Source organism: Cupressus sempervirens, chromosome 3 (assembly GCF_028749045.1).
Source record: "Cupressus sempervirens isolate cs-2001-9-10 chromosome 3, ASM2874904v1, whole genome shotgun sequence".
Lineage (NCBI taxonomy): Eukaryota > Viridiplantae > Streptophyta > Pinopsida > Cupressales > Cupressaceae > Cupressus > Cupressus sempervirens.
In genome coordinates this window covers 915,951,612-915,976,762 of record NC_143120.1, presented here as the reverse complement: position 1 = coordinate 915,976,762, position 25,151 = coordinate 915,951,612, and positions in this window count along the sequence as shown.

Sequence of the window (25,151 nt, the reverse complement as noted above, 5' to 3'; positions counted from 1 at the left end):
TGCATGCTAGTCTAGGAGGGGAGTGGGGTGTAATAAATGACCACTAAGAACACCCACTATGCATTAAATGCATCTATCCTTGATTCCCCTTCTTGAAGGTGAAAAATCAATCCAACATTGTTTCCACTCCTCTATAGTGATGATTGGTGCAAATTCTTGCTTGAATTATAGAACTACAATTGCTCTTCTTACCTTTCCCAAGCTTTCATCCCAATCTGGTAGCAAGTCTTGATTAGTGTGAATTGTCTTTGACAAGATGGAGAAGTTCTCAAAATAATCTCTTTCATAGAAATTTAGTTGAAATAATTCCTCTATCTTGACTTTTAGATTATTAGTTGTCATTTTTTCTTCTACCAATCTCTGTGATAACAAGGATGCAACTGCATTGGATATTCCCTGCTTGATGTTATCAAAAATCTTCTTCCATAAAGTGGATTCCTTGGTTAATCTCTCAAACATTTCCTTAGTTATGATCATTTCACTATACCATCAAATAAAATCATAGACATCCCCCTCGCTAATAACTTGACCATTGATGTATTCTCGCTTTGAGGTCTCCATCAGATTTTGAATGCTGAAAATCACCTCATCTTGGTAAATATTCTCATTCACCCATAATTCCTCCATGCACTAGATCTTGGAGAGTGAAGCTAATTCCCTAATATGTACTTTCACTAATTCTTTTGCATCTTTGAAGGCTTTCTCCTAAATTCCTTTAACCCAGACCTTTGCACCTTGAGCAGTATGCTTGAATCTATCAACTTCACCTACCATTTCAATGGAAACACCTATTAGAGGGACAAATGATACACCTTCTTCTCTTACTTGATGAGGTAAGTCATTGATGTACTAACATAAGCCCCTAATTTCTCTTATTTGTTTTTCATACCTTTCTTCCACTTTCTTCAGCCAACATTTCAAAGCCTATGTGGATCATCAAACTCTTCTAATATTTTCTCTCAAGAGGCCTGACCGTGATTTATTTTCGTAACAAGGTATTCATTTGGAGCAATTTAATTTTTTCCTTTGTCAATTGTGGGAGACACAATTTGCAATATTCTAGACCCTGATTCTCCTTTGATGAATTTAGTATATTTTCTTTCTTTCCCTTGCTCTTTTGATCAGTTTACTCAGTCCAAAATTTCCTTTAATTCAATTACTGGATCATCCTCCTTTTGTTTACTCAATTGAATTCATTTCCTTAACCATTCTGGAATGGGTATAGTTTCGTACCCTAGAATAACCAATTGCTCCTTCCTTTGGATTGTTCAACTGTTGATCTCCTTTTCATCTCCAAGACTATCCATCATTACTTCAGGAACTATGGCTTCAACATTTGGAAGATGTATTGTTACTATAGGAGTCTCTTCCTCTAGTGGATCATGTCAATTGTTTATCATTTCTTGCTCCAAGATTGTAGTGAACCTTTCCTCTGTAGCAATATCCTAGTCTCTCCCTCTTTCTTGCATAGATTTCTCATAGGAATTTATACTTAGTCTATCTTGAATTGGCCTATAAAAATTTTTGCCTTGCTCAAATCTCCTTTCATTCTTTATCAATTGTCCACGTGTTTCTCCTATTCCCTTGGGTTCTGTCATTCTTCTTTCCTACAAAATAGAAAATGTCCACATGTAAGACTATGTAGAGAAAGCATAAAAAGCACATACAACTTGTCCAAAAGACAAATTGTTGGCATTAAGTTATTATTGCCATTAGTGACAACACTTATCTGTATCAGTATAGCTACTAAGCTCATCACTTAGTCTACAATGTATACCGATCATTCAGTGGTTACCTTGTACATTCATCAATTAAGCAGTTTACACTGAGCCCCCAATTCACACCGAGCATTCTAGTGTTAATTAAGCTAAGTATAGCTACTAAGTGAATATGCAATCTAGCAGTGTATATCGAGTTTATAGTAATTTGTAGTGTTTACCGAGTGATAGAAACACAGTGCCTACCGAGTATTGGAAACACAATGCCTACCGAGTGATGAAAGCATAATGCCTATCAAGTGATGGAAGCACAATGCTTACTGAGTAATGAAAGTATAATGTTTATTGAGTGAAAGAAAGGTAAATTAAGGATTCAATTCTTACCGAGTGATACTATATCCATCGAGTCTCCAATGGTTACCGAGTTTAGAACTGTGTCAAGTGATTAGTATGGACCGAGCCTTCACTTCTACCAAGCGCATGACGATGCCAAGTAATGTAGTGGATGCCGAGTATCAGAAAGTCACCGAGTCAGTTTAGTGAACCTGAGTTATTTACTATTGGGCCGACTCAGTAATGTTTTGTTCACTTATGTTTTGGCCGACCTTGCAATTATAGTTATTGGGATGGTATATATGTAATGTATTATATCATTTGCAAGAGGTATGAGATATAGATGAGAGCATAAAAAGAGATATGTAATGTTTTGAGAAGTGAAAGGAAATCAACAGAAAAGAAGAGTATTTAGCAAGGTCTACAAGGAGAAATAATGATTCATAAGTCATAAGAGGTGATATATACTTCAAGCAACTAATCAAAAAATCAAGTTTGTAAGTAGATCCACTGTTTCATCCTAACAAGTGAATCAAGTCTTGTAAATCCTTTAGCAAGGTAGACTTAACAGTCTTTGTATAAATCTCCTAATAGAGTGCATACTTTACTATATGTTTGTAAATCCTCTAACAAGGTGGACGTAGCAATCCTTTGTGCTCCTAACAGGATAGATCACTAGAAGTGGTCAATGTAAGCCTTAACAGGCCAACTTCATACTGCAGTAATGAAGTTTTCTGGGTATCATCCCCACCCTAGTTTTACTTTCTATTTGGAAGGTTTCTGGGTCACCAAATCTCTGTGTACATGTGTTATGAATGTTTGTTCTCTCATTTATGCAGTAGATTAGATAAATGAATGCTGAATTATATACATAGTTAAAGTGTTGAATTGTTCTTCAGTTTTAAAGTTACTAATTCACCCCTCCCCTCTCAGTAACCTATCATATCTTTAATATTTCCAACAATTGGTATCAGAGTATTTTGGTTCTCAGGAAAAAGTTTGACAGCTTGAGCAAAGATCAAGGACAATGGAGATATTCAGACTTGACAAAGCTATTGAAAATGAAAAGCTAGATCTAGAATTGGCCACGACTCAACTCAAAGAAGCTAAGGAGCATCTTTCTCAATCCCTGAAAAGAAGAAAGGAACTTGCAAGACAAATGAATGATCATCAGTATATTTAAGAAAAGATTGAAGACCTTTTACCATCAAGTAGTTTAGATGAAGCTAATGAGGCAATTAAAGAACTCCTACCAAAGAATGGTTCTCTGCAGGAAGAAGTAAGAAAGCTTAAAAGAGAACAAGAAATCCAATCAATCAGGTTATGTGAAGTTTTTGAATAGAGAAACAAGGAAAATGAAGACTTAGAGGCAAGAAATAATCAATCCCTTCAGGATGAAGATCTTGTAGATCAACTATCTAATACAAATGGAGAAATTATGAATCTGAGATCAAAAAATAAAAGCCTGAGGAATGATCTGATCACTGAAAGACAAATCAATGAAAGTTTGGAAAATGACTTGATCACTGAAAAGAAAATCAATGAGAGAATGATGAAATCTCAAACAGACATGACTCAATTAAATCAGCAAAGTGAGAAAAATCTTCATAGACAAAAAGGCAAAGCTGGACTTGGTTACAAGGAAGAAGGTGAAACCTCCAAACAAGGTGTCCAAAGGAATCAAAGATCTACTTGCAATCACTGTGGTAAGTTAGGTCATACATCAAACAAGAGTTGGAGCAATGGAAAAGGAAAATTCAATGGTAAATACTACAATTGCAGTCAGCATGGTCATAAAGCTAATGAATGCAAGGAGAAACCAAAATTTGAAAGAAATTGTCACAAATGCAAGAAGCATCGTCACAAGGCATTCCAATGCAGATCCAAATCATTCAATCTAGCTGAACAACTTGTTAAAGCAATCTTTGGATGGAATTACAATACCTGGTGCAAATGTCATTATTGTGGAGAATATGGACACATTGGCAAAGACTGCTCAAGGCATCTCTTGAGAAAAAGAGACACAACAGTAAGATGTTATACATGTACAAAACTTGGTCATATAGCTAAAAACTGCATGAATATAGGAAAGGTTCAAGATGACAAGAAAGCTAAAGCTAAAAACATTTGGAAGCAAATGAGGCAATAGTGGATTCCAAAATCTATCAAGCAAAATAGTTCAACTGATGATGTCACTCAAGAAGTGGGTGGCTTCATCATTTCCAATTAGATTCATAAAGGATCTGAAACTGTATAATCAAGTTATATCTAGAGCATTTCCAAATGCAAGACAGTAAAATGTTCAAATCAGTATTCTAGATATGCAAAGATAAAAGGAAACGTATCTTTTGTCGTGTTGCATCTATCGAGGAAAGTCAGTTGAAGACCTTACCAAGCTAGGTCGAGAGTAACTAAAAGTTTTTTACCGAGTTGCAAGCTTCTACCGAGAAAATGAATGATAGCCTGTCAAACACCCTGTCATCTCATCTACCTTCGTACCAAGCATTTATGACAAAAAAATTCGTCAAAAAGGGTAGAATTCGATTTCATTCTTCATCGCGATTATAGAGCTAAGAAATTCCTAGTGATTTCAAGCAAATTCCAAGTGACTCCAAGTGATTTCAGGGGATTTTTAAAGTAGAAAATCTGTTCAAAATTTTCTTACACTTACCAAGGAGCAATGGCATCTGGGAGCAGTAGCGACACCAAGGCAAAAAGAGGTTCAAAAATGCTAGTCAAAGGTGTGGAGTGGAAGGCACCAAATTTCAAGCTAGCTCAAGCAATCGTAGAATCACTCAACCCAAATGGAGCTCAATTGCAAATTCCACCTAAGGTACTTCTTATCAATGATATTCGTACTCATTTCAGATGTTCTGTTCAAGAAATTTGAAATCTAGAGATGGACAATGCCCTAGGAGAAATGAGTGTAGATGGCTCTATAAAACCTGAATACAAGCATCTTGAAACGAAAGGCTTGAATCATATCTCACATATGCAAAGAAACTTCCAAACCAAGTGGATTAGGTATATTTTGAGTCAGATGCATAATGGGCAACTATGATTAGAGCAGCCAGTGTTAATCACAAAGAAGATGATTCAAAAAATCACAAGTCTCCCTATGCTCAACAAAGTGAAGGTTACCAAAACCCTAGGATGGGATGAGTTGTAGAAGGTAACCCTAGCTGAGTGGGATGGTAGAGGTTTGAAGGTTAGCACTATATCAAATGTTGAACTAAGATTTGGCATTCATGTCATTGCCCACAAAATCTATAGCTCTAGTCAACTGAATAGTGTACCTTGTGAAGCTGTGCATTTGGCCTTTAAAATTGTAAAGAAGAACCTTGAATTTGACCTATCTAAATTACTATTGAAACAATTAAACAAGAATATAGAGAGTATAAGGACTTCAAAGAATAATCCTTGCAAATTCAGCTCTCTATTGATCTTTCTATTTTTCTATGTTCAAAAATTCTTTCCATCAAAAGGAACAGTTATATGGAGAAAAGACATTCCCATTCTTTACTAGATTAATGAGTTTATAGTAGAAATGGGTAAAAAATTTGATAGCATCATGGACAATTATTTTGAAGATTTCAAGGAGAGAATGAATAACAGGTTCTGGATTCCACCAAAATTTGTTGAAGACTACAAATATGATGTATACTTTATGGTTGACTATGATAATGTATACATTTAGGTAGTCAAACCCTGAGTTGCATAGGTAAAACATCTTCCTTATAAGGTAAATATTGATGAGGCTAGGGATATTATTGAAGCACTGGTGAATGAGCTAGTAGACCCAAGGCAACCAATCTTTGAAACATATGATGAGGCAAAGGCCAGAATTGAGCTTGAAATCAAGCTACCCCAAGCCATAAGCAAAGGCAAGAGGAAGATAGCCAAATTGAAAATTGCAACATGTCCTCTTATGCTTACTGAGGGAAAAGGTGAGGATGAAGAAGGTGATGAAGAAGAAGAAGGACAAGAAGAAAAAGAAGAACATGAATCTAAAGAGGAACAACCAAAGAAGAAAGGTAAGGTAATTATTACCAAACCTAGGAAAAAGACTACATCAGTATTCTCTAGAAGAACTAGAAAAGGCAATCAGGAACCTATACTGGTCAGACCTCCACCCACATTCAAGGAAAGGCTTAAACAATTGGAAGAGGGAGCTTGCATCACAAATTTCAAACCATTGAAATTTGAAACAAGAACTGATGCTGAGAAAATGCAGATTGAAGAACTGGTACTCAATAAGATGGGTAAATGGAAACACTCCCTAGACTAGCTTGCCTCTCAAATCTCCAAAGAACTGTTGGAGAGATTGCAACCAAGATGGGAGTTAGCCACCCAAATTGTCAAAGACATATATGAGCAATCTGTGAAGAATCTTCTACCAAATCTCACTAAAGAAAAAATAAAGGTAGCAATGAAGAACCATAAAGGTAAAATGATGATTAGATTTCACACATGTCTAATTTTAATTAAAGACATTGAGCATGTTTTAAATGATGCAATAAACATGTAGAAGAACATCTATCATCTGCAAAAGCCCAGTGAAGATCCAGTTGAGATCAAGGATGATGATAGTAGTGACAGTGATGATTTTGATAGCATTCCATCCATCATAGTTACTCTAGGAGAGCTGCATGTACTTATGGAAGAAAAAGAGGAAGAAAACAAGGAGGAAGAAGCAAATGAGGAAGAAGAAGATCCAGTTGCTTCTGCAAGTGATATTGTGAGCACAATTGCCACATCAATTGCTCAATCTTCACCTGCCACCTCCCAACTCTAGGTATCTGAAACAGATGTGCCAAGCACTTCATCCACCGAGCTGACTGTTACTTCTTCAGCTACCAAGCTAGCCTCCTTAGCTCCTTCATCAACAATAAGTGTACTAGTAAGTTCAACAATTTTTTTTTAATTAGTTCCAACAAGTTCTATAGTTTTGTTAGCATTATCTACATCTACTTTAAATCCAATTAGTTTAGATACTGCTATACCAAGTGCATCATCATTTTTGGGAATGTTTCAAATTTTGATCTAGTTAATACTCCTATTGGCATTCAATCCTCAAGTCCTATCCCAATTTTTATTGCTAGCCCTTCCATCTCTACTATTGTGTCTATTCCTAAGGTCAAACTAGTCATCATAGAAGTCAAAGAAAATCATCCATTAAGACTTCTGATCACTGGAAAAGAAATTGCAGAAGATATTGACTTAGACACAAAAATAGTGATTCCAAAGATTGACTATGAAAATGCTACCATTGAAGAGATGAGGTTAGCTAGTCAACTAATAGAGATGAAAGCTACACAAAAGCAGTTAAGGTCTGAAAGGGATAAGGAATACAGAATAATTGAGGATGCCAAAAATATAATTAAAAATGCTATAGGTGTTGAAGTAGATTCTACTCAACACATTTTGATTCAATTAGAACAAGCTGTACAAAAATTCAATGAGGATTCTTCTAGACAAGAAAAACTTATTGAGAAAGATGATAAGAAATTTGATAATAAGGTGCTAGAGCATATTGCTCAAAAGATAGCAATAAAGCAAGTTGAATTGTCAACATTTTTGGGAAATTTTGAAAATTCTTTTAATAATACAACATCACTTTTTGCTAAACTTTGTGATGTTTCTAGCTTTACCAAAGAAATTAAGGATAAGTTAAATAAGATTTACATTGATATGCAATCAAGTGCCTCCAAGCTAAAGGTGGAATCCTCCTCCACAACCTCCCATCACACCAAGATCAGATATTTGGTAGATGTTCAGGTAAAATTTTTGAGAGAGGAAGCTAGGATCAGGTTACAACTCATAGACATCCACAACGTGATCCTTCCTATCATGGAGACAATGCAAAAATATCTTATATATTGAAAAAACATTGGTCCAAGATCAGAACTTCTCAATGGCTGATCACTTGATCCAATTATCAACAGAAGTTCAAACTGCTCTCTCCACCTGTCAAATTTTGCAGCAGACTTGGGAGAGTACTTTTGCAACCATCCTTAAGGTACATCAAGAATTTCTATCTCACTTTGGTGTTGCCATATAAATTGTATATATGCAGTCCTTTGGCATTATTGTCAAAAAGGGGGAGAGATTTCAGAGATTCAAAGATTCAAAGATTCAGCATAATAAATAAGGAGAGGTATCACTATAAGTGGTAGGGGGAGTTAGCACACATTAGAGTTAGCATGTGTACATCAGTATCTTTATATATAGAAATGTATATACAACAGTTCTACAAAAATCAATTTTGAAAAATCAAAATTTAGTAAAGTCAGGTTATGTACATATATTTTGGCTTATAAGTGTTTTTGTCACTAATGCCAAAGGAGGAGATTGTTGGCATTAAGTTATTATTGCCATTAGTGACAACACTTATCTGTATCAGTATAGCTACCGATCTCATCACTCTGTCTACAATGTATATTGAGCATTCAGTGGTTACCTTGTACATTCATCACTTAAGTAGTTTACACCGAGCCTCCTAGTTCACACTGAGCATTCTAGTGTTAACCGAGCTGAGTATAGCTACCGAGTGAATTTGCAATCCAGCAATGTCTACCAAGTTTACAGTACTTCGCAGTGTTTACCGAGTGATGGAAACATAGTGTCTATCAAGTGATGAAAGCACAATGCCTACCGAGTGATGGAAGCACAATTCTTACCGAGTAATGAAAGTATAATGTTTATCGAGTGAAAGCAAGGTAAATGAAGGATTCAGTTCTTACTGAGTGATACTATATCCACCGAGTCTCCAATGGTTACTGAGTTCATAACTACATCAAGTGATTAGTATGGACCAAGCTTTCACTTATACCAAGCGCATGACGATGCCGAGTAATGTAGTGGATGCCGAGTATCAGAAGGTCACCGAGTTAGTTCAGTGAACCCGAGTTATTTACTATTGGGCCGACTCGATAATGTTTTGTTCACTTATGTTTTGGCAGACCTTGCAATTATAGTTATTGGGATGGTATATATGTAATGTATTATATCATTTTCAAGAGGTATGAGATATAGATGAGAGCATAAAAAGAGATATGTAATGTTTTGAGAAGTGAAAGAGAATCAAAAGAAGAGAAGAGTATTCAGCAAGGTCTACAAGGAGCAATAATGATTCATCAGTCACAAGAGATGATATATACTTCAAGGATCTAATCAGCAAATCAAGTTTGTAAGTAGATCCATTATTTCATCCTAACATGTGAATCAGTTCTTGTAAATCCTTTAGCAATGTAGACTTAACAGTCTTTGTATAAATCTCCTAACATAGTATAAATCTCCTAACATAGTGCATACTTTAGTGTATGTTTGTAAGATGATGATAATGAATGTGGTTCTGCTCCCTCTTCAATGCGCTTTACTTAGAAGATTAATTTTGTAAGCCAATTTCAAACATTGACCAACTTATACAGCCCTCCTTTCCCTGCTAGAAAACATAGAAGCACCATTAAAACCACCAAAGTCTCTCTGCCGCCTCTTGAAATGCTGCAATTCAACACACCATATTTTTTATTTGAATGTCATCATTCTTCAGCGAGTTTCAAAGTTTGACCTATAAATACAGTAGCCTTTCATCATTCATACCAATTCTTGATCTTTGTTCTCTATCACGAAAGATATTATTATGGCGAGATCAACACTTGTGAAAATTATGACACTGCTGCTCGTTCTAAACGTTTTGTTTTCACTCGCCACATCTGCTCGACCAATCACCACGGAGAAAGTGTATCCAATTGCAGGCATGGCCGACAGTAAAATAGTAGAAATTATGGAAATATTATCACCGGGTTCCAATTGTGGGGGACACATAAAAGACCCTAGCTGCACGTAATTACGACTTTCAGGATGGAAACCTTTACATTATTTTGATATTTTGTGATCCGTGGTGACAAGGAGAAATATATGCCAATTCCTCTCACTCTGATAACTGACAAATTTTAAAGCCCTTACGCTTTCATCCTTCTGGGTTGCAGAATGTGCAATTATTTTGCCTGTAATCAACATACGGGTATTCAGCAGAATCAATTTTTAAATTTTAAATCTGAATCCAGGAATTACCACTTTGATTGAATCAACTTTCCTTAGTTGTCTTTTCGATATCTTTGTTCTAAAATTTCGACAGAAATTTAGATAGCTATTATTATTATTGCTGCGATGTCAATGTGCACACGAATTGAATGTGAACGCTAGTTTGGATTTTAAAGTTGTCTCGTTTAAATATAAATATAATAATTATTTAAACATAATAATAATATACACTGGAACACGGTGTTATTAGTTCCTGCACTATGTTTTTTTTGTCCAATCAAATTTCAGAAATTTTAAATAAATTTATATATAATATAGATTAATAATTTTTATTTCAGAGTTTTTAAATTCATTGATAATTTTTATATATTTATAAAAATTTAAATATACTAATTATCTAGAACTCGATTGGTTATCATAGAAAATGCCAATGAAGAAAATAATATTTTATAATTTTAATTCAAAAAAATTTCACATCACCCTGCACTAAAACTTAATACTTAATTGCACCCCTCAAATGTCGGGCTCCCATGCCTCATGCGTCCATGCCATCTTCCAATGTGCAAAAAATAGACATTATTCTTAGAAAAAGAAATTGTAATTATTTTTACTTAAATATATTCCTTTATATTTTATAAATAATTTATACTATTTTATTTATACTATATAAGTATTATAAATAATATTAAATTTAATTTAAGTTTAATATTCCATTAATCATTATTTTCAAATTTTAATAATTTTTTAAAAGAAATTAAAATTGAAATCAAAATCAAAATATAATATTATAACTAATTGTGAATCTAACTCTACATCTAAATCTAAATCTAAATGAAAATCTAAATAAAAAATAAAAATAGAAATATCTCTTGCAAAAAAATTACTTCAAAACTTCAATCTACTTATCTTCAAAAACTCCAATCTAATCCTCCACTAATCTCCACCTCTTCCTTCCCTAAAACACATTAAATGGAAATGAAATGAAGAGCCTTTGTTTTATAACTTGTGAGAGGCTCCACATATCTCCCAATGGACATCTCTTCACATTCCACAAATTTGTTTCAAATTCACCCACTCCCCACAAAACACAAGCATCATTGTGCATGCAAAAATATATTTAACAAAAAAAACATATTTAAATTTTCAACAAAATTATTTTGGCCCTATTTTTTCAGCCAATATTTTTTGGCCCTATTTTTTCATGAACTATTTTTCTGGGCCTATTATTTCAGTGTCCATCTAGCTTCCTATTATGTTGGCCAACTATTATTTCAAAAAATAATTTTTTATTTTATAATTTAATAATTTAATATTTAATTAAAATTTTTGTAACTGCTTCATTTTCTTTTTATTGATGAGGAATCTATTTTTGCATATTCTCGTGATGGGCATTCGTGTTGCCATTGTATAGAATGTCTCTTAGCGTAATCAAAATCAAATCTATTTTAAATGAAACATTTAGATTGTAATATTTTTAATATGGTGCCATTGCCTTCCACTTGGGTAACATTACAAACATAAATATTATATATTAATATATTAATGAAAAATAAATAAAATGCATTTGTAATCTAATTTAATAATGATAAAATATATAATAATTATAAGATTTGTATATTTTAAATAAATCATTAACTTTAGTAAAATATAAATTTCATTGATATGGCAACATTGTCCTCCACATTAATAATGAAATTTAATTATGAAACACAAAAAATTAAACATTTTGAAAGCTGAAAATGTAAAACTATTATGAAACATTCAAATCTGAAACATGTCATTTTGAAAGAAACATGCAAATCTCAAAATTAATTTGAAACATGCAAATCTAAAACTAAATTGAAATATCCACATTCAAAATATGCAAATAAAAGGTATTATCAAATATATAAATCAAATAGATTTTAAATGCAATTCTAAATCTAAATCAATCATGCAACACTAAAATATTAAGTGTAAATCTAAACAATTTTGACTACAATTTTAAATCTAAATGAAACTAATTAAAATTAAAATCTAAATCAAAGTAGAATATTATAACTAATTTTGAATCTAAATCTAAGTATAAATATAAATGAAACTCTAAATATAAAATAAAATAAGAAAAAATAGAAATCTCACTTGCAAAAACATTACTTCAAAACATCAATCTACTCTTCAAAAACTCCAATCTACTCCTCCAATAATATCCATCTCTTCCTTTGTGTGAAAACATAAAATGAAAATGAAATGAGGAGCCTTTATTTTATAACTTATGAGAGGCTCCTTATATCCCCCAATGAATGTCTCTTGACATTCCACGAATTTGTTTCAAATTCTCCTAGTCTCCACAAAAAATAAGCATGAATGTGCATGTAAAATAATATTTAACAAAATAAAAAACCATATTTAAATTTTCAATAAAATTATTTAGGCCTTATTTTTTTGGGTCTTATTTGTTTAGCTCTATTTTTTAGTAATCTATTTTTTTGTGCCCTATTTTATCAAGACACTTTTTTGGGCCCTATTTTTTATGCCCTATTTTTTGCGTCTTATTTTTTTAGGCCTCTTATTTCGGCCTCCATTTGGCTTCCTATTATTTAAGCCAACTATTATTTTGAGAATTATTTTTTATTTAATAATTTAATATTTAATTTAAAAGTTTGTAACTCCTCCCTTTTCTTTTTATTGACAAGGAATCTATTTTGACATATTCTCATGTTGAGCATTCATGTTGCCATTGTATAGATTGCCTCTAGGCATAATTAGGTACTATAATTGTTCTTTCTTACAACACATCCAATTATGAATGATAGTAACCTATTTGATGTAACCCTCAACTTTTCAAAGAATAAATCAAAAAATGACACAACACAGAAATTTCAAAATGCCATAATCTTTATTTAAATTTTTGCAACTCTAATTTTCATCTTCAATGCAATAAAAAACCTACTAATTATAATTTCAAAATTTACCATATTTGATAGTTTTTTGGGAAAATTAGATTTTCCCATTTTTGGTAATTTTTAAAACCCATCCTATGAATCCTATTTTTTTCCAATAAAAGCCCTCAACTAAACTAAGATGAATTGCCAACTAATCAACAATGTTAAAAAATTAATTTCAAATTTATTACAAAAACAACTTTCTAAAAATACTAGAAAATACACAAAAAGCCAAATTTGGAGGTTAAGATGATCTTTCGGGCTCTTAAAAAAATGTTAAAGTGGCCACCTATCAAGCTAACCTCATTAGCAATCCAAATAACTCATACGTACACAATTGCTTGTAAAATTTCAGCCAAAGCCCACATCTGAGTCAAAAGTTATGACCCTCAAAAGTAAATTTTGACCAAAACCACATCTAAGTCAACAGCCTTGACCCTCAAATGCCCCTGCGTCATTCTCCAATGCTTGAAGAGAATGTCACTCCTGCAAATCCCTTTCTATAATCCAGGTGCTATTTGTTGGTGCCAACCCTTCCCACTATACAAGATATCTTTTGTAGCCACCCTAGCGAGTTTGAATAGTCTTCTTGTCTAGAATATTTTCAACCTTTTCTCTTTTCTTTATGGGGATGGTGTGTGTCCAGTCTACCACATCCTCCATTTCATTAGAGGCATCATCACCATGGAAAGTATATAAATCAGAAATATTAAACATTGGAGATATGTCAAGACCACTGGGGTGTTCTACCTCATAAGCATTATTATTAATCTTCTTTAGAATCTTGCAGGGCCCAATCTTCTTATATTTCAATTTATGATAAGTCCTAGTAAGAAACCTCTCCTTTCAGATATAAACATCACTAGGTCACCTACACTAAAAACCTGATACCTTCGAGTAGCATCTATGGAAGCTTTGTATTGTACTCATTGTTGTCCTGCAACTTCTATCTCACATCTTCCTGGAACTGGTAAAGTTGCTCTGCAAAGGCTTCTCCGTCATCCCTTACTCTATGACCCAAGGGAAGCTACATCAAATCAAGAACACCCTGAGGATTATGATCATAAACAACCTGGAAGGGTGACTTACTAGTTGACATGTTCATTGAGCTGTTATAAGAAAATTTGGCCTAGGGCAATGCCAAATCCCATTGTTTGGGCTTCTCTCCAACAATACATCGCAACAGATTACCCAAACCATGATTCACAACTTATGTTTGTCCATCAGTTTGTGGATGGTAAGCTGTACTAAATTGTAACTTTTTTCCCATCTGCTTCAATAAGGTCCTCCAACAATGATTCAAGAACTTAGTATCTCAATCAGAGGTGTTCACTTTTGGAACTCCATGCAATCTCACTATTTTAGAAAAAAATAACTCGTCCACCCTAGTAGCATCATTGGTTTTCTTTCAAGAAATGAAATGAGCCATTTTTTGAGAATCTATGCACAACTACAAAGATAAAGTCATTACATCACCATGTATGTGGAAGTCTGAATACAAAATCGATACTCAAGTCTATCCATGGTCCTAGTGGTACTAGTAATGGCATGTACAATCCAATGTTCTGAGAGTGCATTTTGGCTAGACAAATTTGACACCTTTCCAAAAACCTAGAGATATCTTGCTTCGTCTTTGGCCAATAGTACTTATTTGCCACCAAAGCTATTGTTTTATCCTTCCCAAAATGCCCAACGATACCACTGCTATGAAATTTTGTAATAATATTTTCCTGCATTGAGGCTACAGGAACACACAATTACTTCCCCTTGAATAAGTAACCATCTTGCATTAGATACTCACCTTTGAATGGTGTCTGCATGTATTAGTACTGGATTGTTTAACTGAACAACAAATTCCCAAAAATCACTATCAGATTCATACAAGCCTTTGATGCATCAAAGCCAACCACCTCTATTTCCATGATGGTTAGAAGAGAAACTTGCCTACTTAAGGCATTTGCATCTTTATTCAATATCCCTAAATTATGCTTTAGATCAAAGGTAAACCCCTGTAGGAAAGAGACCCACTTTGCATGTCTAGTCTTCAATTTCTTTTGTGTGTTCAAGTATTTTAGAGAAATATGGTCTATAAACAACAAAAATTCTTTGGCTACTAAATAATGCTTCCAATGCCTCAAAGCTTGCACAATTGCACATAATTCTATATCATATGTAGAATATTTCTTTCACACATCATTCAATTTTTCACTAAAAAAGGAAATGGGCTTAGCTTCTTAGCTAAGTACAACACCAATGCCCACATGTGAGGTATCACATTCTACTTCAAACACTTTATCAAAATCTAGTAGGGTTAGTATTGGAGCTTCAATGACTTTCTTCTTTAGGTATTGGAAACTCACTTCAGCCTCTTTGGTTCGTGAAAACTATCGACCCTTAGTGCAGTCTGTAATAGGTGCTACAAGGCTACTGAAATTATGAATGAACTTTTTGTAGAAAGTAGCCAAGCCATGAAAGTTTCTCACCTTAATGATACTATGTGGACTATGCCATTCAAGAATGGCTGAAACTTTCTATGGATCCATCTTGACACCATCTTCAAAAATGGCAAACCCCAAATAAAAAAAACTTGCTTGCATGAACCTACACTACTTCAAATTAGCATAGAGATTTTCTCTTCTTAGTACCCTCAATATGATCCTTAGGTTTTGTAGATGTTCTTCCCTTCCCTTACTAAAAATCAATATATCATCAATATAAACTATTACAAACTTACCAATATAGGGATGCAACACATTGTTCATGAGTCTCATAAAAGTCCTAGGTGCATTGGATAAACTAAATGGCATAACCTTCCATTCATACAAACCATCCCTAGTGTTGAAAACTATTTTCCACTCATCCCCCTCTCAGATGTGGATCTGATGGTACCTACTTCTAGATCAATCTTAGAGAAATACATTTCTCTAGAAAGGACATCCATCATGTCATCCAAATGTGGGATAGGAAAATGGTACCTGATGGTTATCTTATTGATGGCTCGAATGTATATGCACATCATTTATGTTCCATCTTTCTTTGGAGTTAATAATGTTGGAGTAGCATAGGGCTCATGCTTTCCTATACTAAATCCTTTTGTATGAGCTTAGTCACCTATTTGTCTAGTTTTGCATGTTGTGTTGGACTCATTCTATATGTTGCTTGATTGGGAAGACTTGATCCTAGAATAAGATCAATATGGTGTTGGATATCTCACTTTGGGGGAAGTCTATCAGGTAGCTCCTCTAGAATAACATTTGAATATTCTTCCAACACTGTAGCTACTTCTAGTGGTATAGTCAAGTCTATCTCTTTCCCCTTTTGTTCTGCCAATGCATAACAACACCCTATTACTTTCATCTCCTTGACAACTTCCTTTTCAGATAACATGATTTTATTTTCCCCATCACCCTTGAGAGATAATAGGACTACCTTAGGTCCATCCTTCCAGAAGGCATACGTACTCTTTTTTGCATTATGAATAATCTTTTTGTCATACTGTTAGGGATGACCCAAGAGGACATGGCATGCATCCATCAGAATCACATCACACCGTAGCTCATCCTTGTAGACCTTTCCTATGGAAAATTTAACCAGGCACCTCTTGTCTTCTCTGACTTCGCTTCCCTTTTTAAACCATGCAATCCAATAAGGATGAGGGTGCTTTTTACATTGGAGATTTATTTTGTTCACCATTTCTTTAGAACCCATATTCTCACAACTACCTCCATCAAAAATTATATGACATACCTTTCCTCCAGAAGTACACCTTGTCCAAAATATGTTAGGTCTTAGCCATGAATCATCAATGCCTTTCTCCTCTACATCCTCCCTAGATGGAATAATCATTATCCTTCTCATCATGAGACTATCTCCCATATCCAGAGATATTTCTTGTTCAGATTCATTGTCAACCTAGGCTAGGTTCACTCTAGATGGCCCTCCTTGATTCATGTCTTGCATGTTAAAATTGGAACACTCAAAGGCCCCATTTCCTTCTTCTCCACACCTAAAACAAGTGAGAGGCCTTCTCTAGTTTTCCCAGCCTCTTCTACTTCTATATCTTCTACCTCTTTGTAACCCCCTTCCTCTTTCTTGATTTGGAGGATCTTGCCTAGTGTTTATATTTTTTTAGAACCTTGAAAACTCTCTCCTTGACCATTATTATCACCTCCCCAAAATGGGGTTGAGGTACGCCTTCGACCACCTCTATTCCTTTGGTTATATTTCCTATTCTACTTTTCTTCAACCTTCAAAGCTAATTGGTAGGCTTCCTCCATATTGTTAACGCGGTGCATGCTTAGTTCATCCTAAATAGAGAATTTTAGGCCATTCACATATCTAGTAGCCATCTGCTCATTGCTTTCTTGATGCTCTATGGGCATGGATAATTTGTAGAATTCATTTGTATAGTTTTGCACTAAAGACAAGTTTTGATTCAAATTTTAGAATCTACAAAGGAGTGTTTGTGAATAATCCATGGGTAAAAACTTTTCTCCCAACTTTTTCTCCATCTTGATCCATGTCTTAATCTTTTCCTTTTCATTTCTAGTTCGTTACTTTTCAATGTGATCCCACCATATCATTGCATGTCCTTTAAACTTTGTGCATGAAAACTTCATCTTCTTTTCTTTTGTCATAGAATTCCATTGAAAAAAATTTCTCTATCTCATTTAGCTAGTCTATTAGTTCTTCTAGTTTAAGACTACCACCATAGTCGAAAATGTCAATCTTTATTACATCACTTCTTCCTTCTAGAGCTTTGAGAACTCTATCTTCATAGCTCATCTCCCCTAGCCTTTCATCTACATTTTCTCCCTCTTCGTTAGTTTTGTTTCCTCTTTGTATTTCTTGATTATCCATCTACTCATTGAGTTGTTCAATCTCCCTTTGCATATCTAGTACCAATCTTTTCATCAACGTGACTCCTCTTTCTCTTCCTGTTCCTCTCCTAGCCATCTTGCTACTCTAATACCAAATGATGTAACCCTCAACTCTTGAAAGAATAAATCAAAAAATGACACAACATAGAAGTTTCAGAATGCCATAATCTTTCTTTAAATTTTTGCAACTCTACTCTGCTTCTACAATGAAATAAAACATCTACTTATTACAATTTCAAAAATTACCATATTTAGTAGTTTTTTAGGAGAAAATTATTTTTCCATTTTTCTTAATTTTTAAAACTCATCCTACAAATCTCATTTTTCCCAAGAAAAGTCCCCAACTAAGGCAAGATAAATTGCCAAGTAATCGATGAAATCAAAAAATTGATTTTAGAATTATTACAAAAACAATTTTCTAAAAAATTGGAAAAAACACAAAAAGCCAATTTCAAAGGTCAAGAGGATCTTTTAGGCTCTCAAAAAATATCAAAATGCCCACTTATTGAGTTGAACTTATCGGCAATCCAAATAACATCTCATGCAAATGCCTATAAAATTTCAGCCAAAACCCACTTTTGAGTCAAAAGTTATGACCCCTAGAAGTGAATTTTGACCAAAACCCACATCTAAGTCAACAGCCTTGACCCTAACATGCCCTTGCATCACAATTAGGATTAAAAAATCCTTTCAAATCTACCTTGTTATTTAAGGATTTATAACACTCCTTCTAGGAGGTACCTAGTTAAAGGATTTATAATATGCTTTCTATTGAAGCATTCCCATTCAAGAGCTTATAATTGATGGCTATCATAAGAAAGAAATCAAAAGGGTTGATCTAAATAAGAGACACACCTTGATTTGTAGATCTCAAGTGTATAACTTGAATATTTCTTGATCTCTCTCATTATTTTGGCTTCCCCTTTTATATCAACTATATCACCTTTTCACTTTCTACTATACCCTATTTGGAGGCACCATTTTATAGTGGCTAGCTATCTTCTTTGTTGAACTTAGGTCCTATTTCTGACAATATTCTCAACAATGGTAACTAATATCTACAACTCAAAATAATGAAGTTTCCAAATTATATATGTTCTCCATCTACTAGGAGCACTAGTAGAATTTGGGCAAATAAATGACTGCATGACTAAAACTTTTAGTCACATGACAAAAACTTTTAGTCATGTGACTAAAAGTGATCAAATTCTTGTATATTTTTGCAATTGTTTGGTATAAACAACTAAATCAATGACTAATTTAGTCATCAAGTAAAATCACAAGGTTGGATAAATTAAAATGACTAAATAATTAGTCACAAAGAAAAATATGACTAAATGAGTGATTGTTTCCATTTTATACACTATATATATAATTTTAGGATAAATGATGTATATATTGGTATACAATAAAATCATTTACCTTAGTTGCCTCTACCTTCTTCCAATGTTATCTTTAGGATATTGAAATAACTAAAGGAACTTATTAAAATGATCATTAACAGCTAATTTTAGACATACATTGTCATGCTAATCATCCATTGAATTATGATATGCTAAAATTTTCATTGGATTCTCACATGATCTATTACATGGTTTGACATTAAAAGTTGATCTAGGGGACCAATTAGATATTAAAATATTTATTTTATATTGACATTCAAGAATAGGGTATGAGACATTTTTATTATAGAATTTGTAACCTCCAATATCAATAGAACATAAGCTCCCTCATGAAACCCATATCTAATTAAGGTATAGGGTATGTACAGGATCATGGTGTGCCAAAAAGTGGCGATGCGAAAAAAATAGAGTTTGAAGATGCCTAAAAGCGCTTCAAAATCTGCTCTAACTTTTTTTCACCTATCCAGGAACCAAACCTAGAAGGTAAGGCCGAGCCTTATCGGATATCCGATAATTAGAGTAATAATAATATAGCAATATTATTATTATTATTATATTATTATTATATTAAATAATATATCATACTATTACATTATAATAATAATATTAAATAATAATAATATTATTATTATTATTTAATATAATATTATTATTATTTAATATATTATAATATATAATAATATAATATAATAATATTATTATTATATAATATAATATTTTATATTATAATATATAGTAAATTAATATAATATAAAAATATATAAAATGTAATATAATGTAATATATATTATATGTTATATGTTATATATTATATGTTATATTATATATATTATATGTTATATGTTATATTATATATATTATATGTCATTATATGGTAATGTGGCTGTATCGGATATCCAATGTTATATCCGATATTTGATATAATATCAAATATTTGATACCTATGCAAAGGATAAAATAAAATCACAGACCTACAGGTCCTCATTTCATGTTAATTTGGGGCCAGTATTACCATTATCTATCAGATATCAGATACAAGATCGGATATCAGATATTCAGATATGTTTTTATTTCCCCAACTCATTTTTAACCTAAATTCAATAAATTTTAGGATGATTTTGTTTTTTTAGTTGAATCTAGGGTTTTTTTGACAAAAATGGTTAAAATTTAGATTTTTTTTTTATATATATTACGTTTTGCAATTCAATAGGAATGGTTGATCAGAATGATGACATTGAGGCAGGGAATAATATTCCTCGTAACCCACCACTGAACAATCCAGTACCCCCACAAAACCATCCACCAAATGATCCAGTACCTCCACAAAACCGTCCACCAAATGATCCTCTACCTCCTCAAAACCCTCCTCGTATCGAGGATTTGATAAATGAAAATCTCACCGAGTTGAGAGGTTTGCATAGAACATATAATAATGTACCTGTACTGGCTCCTATGTTATCCACATTAAACACCATAGTGGATAACATTGAAACCCTTACGAACCAACAAAATGCTGCTCTTCGTTGGCATGATGAAATGCACCAGATGTTTGATGATGGTTTGGATTATGATGAGGTCATGACCCTCAACATAACCAAAGATGATTTGGCTAGTCTTTTTGCTAACTCAAAAATGGCTATACCAGTTGACCCAAAAAAATCCAAACTATCGATTAAATGGTGCACAAATGATGCCATACATGCAAATTTTTGGGGTCGTTGGTGGATGGTCTTTGATATCTCTCAACATGGCAATTTAGACATACCATTTTATTTCCTTAGAAAATTATATGCAAAATTTGTGTTGAAACTTAAAGTGAACTATTGGAGCATGAAGCCCAACATGGGCTTAGGACTAAGAGCTCCTCAGGATAGACCCTCTTCCTAGCGAAAGAAACTTGGCACTTTTGTCCCCCGCACTTATATCTCCCCCCCTCCTCAAGTGTAGCATCCAAATATTATGGCAGAGGCTAGCTCTCAAACCATCAAAGCCATTCATAGGTTGAGTAGCCTAATGATATCTCAGTCTAGGTCAGTCCTGCCTCCTCGTGTTGATGATGTTGGTGCTAGTTCATCATCGGCTAGCTCATCACATGTTTGTGTGCCTCACACTTGCATTACATGCAAGAATATTTTCCTGGGTCCCATAGGTGATCATCTTGAGTATCATTTTGTATTAGACGAGGATACACTAGACGCACATGCAGAGGCTACAGACCCTGATGTGAGAGAGGAGTGGAATGCAGAGGCATGGACTCCTTTGGTGTCAGTATGTGTACACATTTTTTTGTTATGACATATGCGATTTAAAGTTAATTTTTATAATAGAGTAATTTTAATTTTTAAGCCATACTGACTTTTACATGTATGTGATCTTCATTCATGTTTAGTTGATGACCGAGGAGGAGCTCAGACAGATAGACGATGCTACTCTCTCGGCCATTTCATTTGGCCTTGAGACATCTACAGTACATTATGTTGTGTTCAATTTATTTTTTTTCTATTTGATATTGTAGCATATATGGTTGCTAATCTTTCTTTTATCTTGCAAATACCACTTGCCCTGGGGGGACAAAGTACAGGGGTGAGCCAGCATGCACTGACAAAGGAAAGGTAATTAGATGTTTTCTATTTGATTAAATATCAATGCATTCTTGAAAAATGTTTGTGGTAATCCCATTCAATTACATTCTTTATTGTATATAGGGTGTGGCTACTGACGATGAGCCTATACAGATTCAACGTCCTAGATCATCAGGGATTTCTATTCGCACAAAGAGCCCCATTGTATGTATAAGTATCATTTGTTTTCTATTTTTCTTATTGATGCAGAGGAAAGTATGATTGTTGTTCCATACAATTTTTGTGATTTTTTCCATACCAATAATGGTTCATTTCTTGCATATGTTCATTACAACTTAAATAGGCTTATATGCACCTGTCCAACCGACCAAGTTGGTTACAAAGGTTTATTTAATCAAACAAATACCAAATTACTACTTTCCCTCCAAAACTAATATGACCATTTGAATTTGAAATTCAAATTTCAAACTATAGTTTTTATGCATTCCCTAACTTTCTAAACTATTCCATTGACTCAAAATTGGTCATATGGATTTATTAAATGCAACTAAGTATGAAACTATCCTAAAACTACCCCATATGGCTCTTTTGGCCATTTTAAATCATGTTGCCCTTAGGTCCTTACTAGGACTTTTATGACTTTTGTCTTTCAAAGTACATTGTTTATTACATAATTCCATTATTGGTTTTAATATATCCCAATTAACAATCAATGATGTCTTTGATCCTCTATCTTCATCTGGTACTAAGGCTCTCTTAGATGATTTAATAGGTACCCCTGCACCAAACACCCCACCTTTAAAGCAACTCTTTTCCCAAGAGTTAAGGGGTACTATCTTCTTTCCTCCCATCCTTCTAGAGGGATGTTTGCAACTTTGCACCTGCAATGTATTACCCTGCACACCTGCATACAAATCATTAGAAAAAAAATGCATTGGATCCTTGTTACCAGTCATGGTAACCTTACTACCTGCTGATTGTGAACAGTCATGTTTTATCCTTGACAAAGGCCGAATAACTTCTTGTCTGAGGTCATGCTGACCCTGTCTCTTATCCTCCATGGATATGTTCACTTCTTTGTTCACTCTCATCACCAAAGGACACCATACTATTCCTATCATCACTCCTTTTGCTGTAACTATCTGCTTGTAACAGAATTCTAAGTTTTGTCTTGAACAATCTCATCCTTCATAACCAAAAGAGATGGCTTCAGTGGAAGATCTGTCATATAATGTTTACTCTCCCTCTACTACTGCAAGTCCACAAAGTCTTTCTTGCCAAAACAAATAACTCTTTCCTCATCATGACCAGTCAAAGGATTTAGCTTAAACTTCACACCATCTTTGTGTACTATATAAACATTTGATGAGCCAAAACGAATAGTGTTCCTTGAGGCTTTCCAAGGCCTTCCAAGGATTACATGGCAGCATGGCATTAGAATGACATCACATATAACTTGATCTTTATATTCTCTTATAGAGATATCCACTATTGCTTGCTCCCTTACAACAATATTTTGTGCATCACTGAACCAAGATGCCCTACATGGTCTATCAATAGGATACTTCTTCAATCCTAGTTTATTTACCATTTCATAAGACACTAAATTATCAAAGGAACCAGAGTCTATTATCATCTTACAAATATTACCATGGCTCATGCAATTTGTCCTGAAAATGGATGGTCTGGTCTCCTTTTGCTACTGCATTTGTGGTCCTCTTCTCACCATCAAAGATTCTCCTTCAAGTTCAGGGTTTGCATTATCGTACTTCTTGTCTTCCTATTCTCCTTGGGTCAAGGTGACCCTCCTCTCCTCCTTCTTGAAATCCACACCTTTCTCAGGGCACTTGTAGGATTGATTGCCTACTCCTCCACATGTGAAGCATTTATCTGTGAAAACACTATTACCACTTTCACTTCCAAATCTTCCTCCCCTGAAACTTCCTCTTGTCTTAGCTGTAATCTCTTTTCCTTTATCTTTGTCTTGATTGTTTGAAGTGTCAAACTAACTTCTTACACCTCTTCCTCTCATTGTTCCACCTCCTCTCTAATTTTCTTGGCCCTCATTCTTTCTTTTCAACTTCTCCTCTGCCTGGATTGCCAACTGAAAACATTCTCCAAGTGCCCTTGGTACATTCAATCCTATTTCATCTTGAATATTGTACTTGAGGCCATTAATGTATCTAGCCACCTTCTCATCTTCATCTTCCAATCCTCCCCTAATACTCAGGGTATGGAATTGCTCAGTATAGGACATGACATCCATATCCCTCTATTTCAAATTGTTCCTTCTTATCTTTATTTGGATTGCTAAATCATATGGCAATAATTGATTTCTCACCATGGTCTTCCATCTCTCACAATCTGAAATCGTATTCAATCCCCTTTTGATGTAGATTCCACATCAACTACCTTCCAGAAGCCAATAAATGGCTATCACAATCCAACTTAGGATTCTAGGACTTCTCACAAGTTCTCTTACCCACTCTGGGTATACTCAACCTGCAATCTAAACAAGTCAATCCCACTTCAAAAGCCTCACCAAATGTCACTAGAAATGGAGACAATCATGGACATACTGTTCCAACCCAAAATCATCAATTTATTTGGTTCCACCAAACTCTCAACACACCTTTGCACTTCTAGGCCTATAAACCTTGTAGCCTTTCAATTAGCTTCTTTGCACTTTTCTCCTAGTATCCCTTAAAAAAATAGGGACTTATCCATAGGTCTAAACACCCTTCTTGGCATCTACTAAGAATCCAAAAGCTTTTGGGCTGATCTTGCTCCAGCACCCTCCAAACTGCTTCTTGGTACCTAGGCCTAGTTGATTAAGTTAGGCTAGGGCTTCAAGGAAGAATGGGCAAGGTGGGTTCCCAAGACCCAAAAAACTTAAGGAAATCTCCAACACACTCAATGCATCCAAATCTAGCACTCAAACTGATCAGAAGTTCCTGCAACCATGACTATCACCAATTACCTTGCAAAAACTGGTCAAGCACATGGGCTTGCTTGACATAGGGCTGACTTGGAAAAATAGTTTCCCTTCTCTCTAGGCCTCCAACCTCTAGAATTATGTTACCTAGTCTCCTAAATTGCATATCCCTCAATTTCAAAGGGTGCCACTGGTGGGAATGCAAGTTAGGGATGCATTTGTGGAAGGGTCTAGGAAACAAGGCTTTTCAAACCACCTTCTACTAAAATGCAGATAACTTTTAAACCCCAACTCCTTTTTGAGTCAAACAAAAACCAAAAGTTTCCTAAC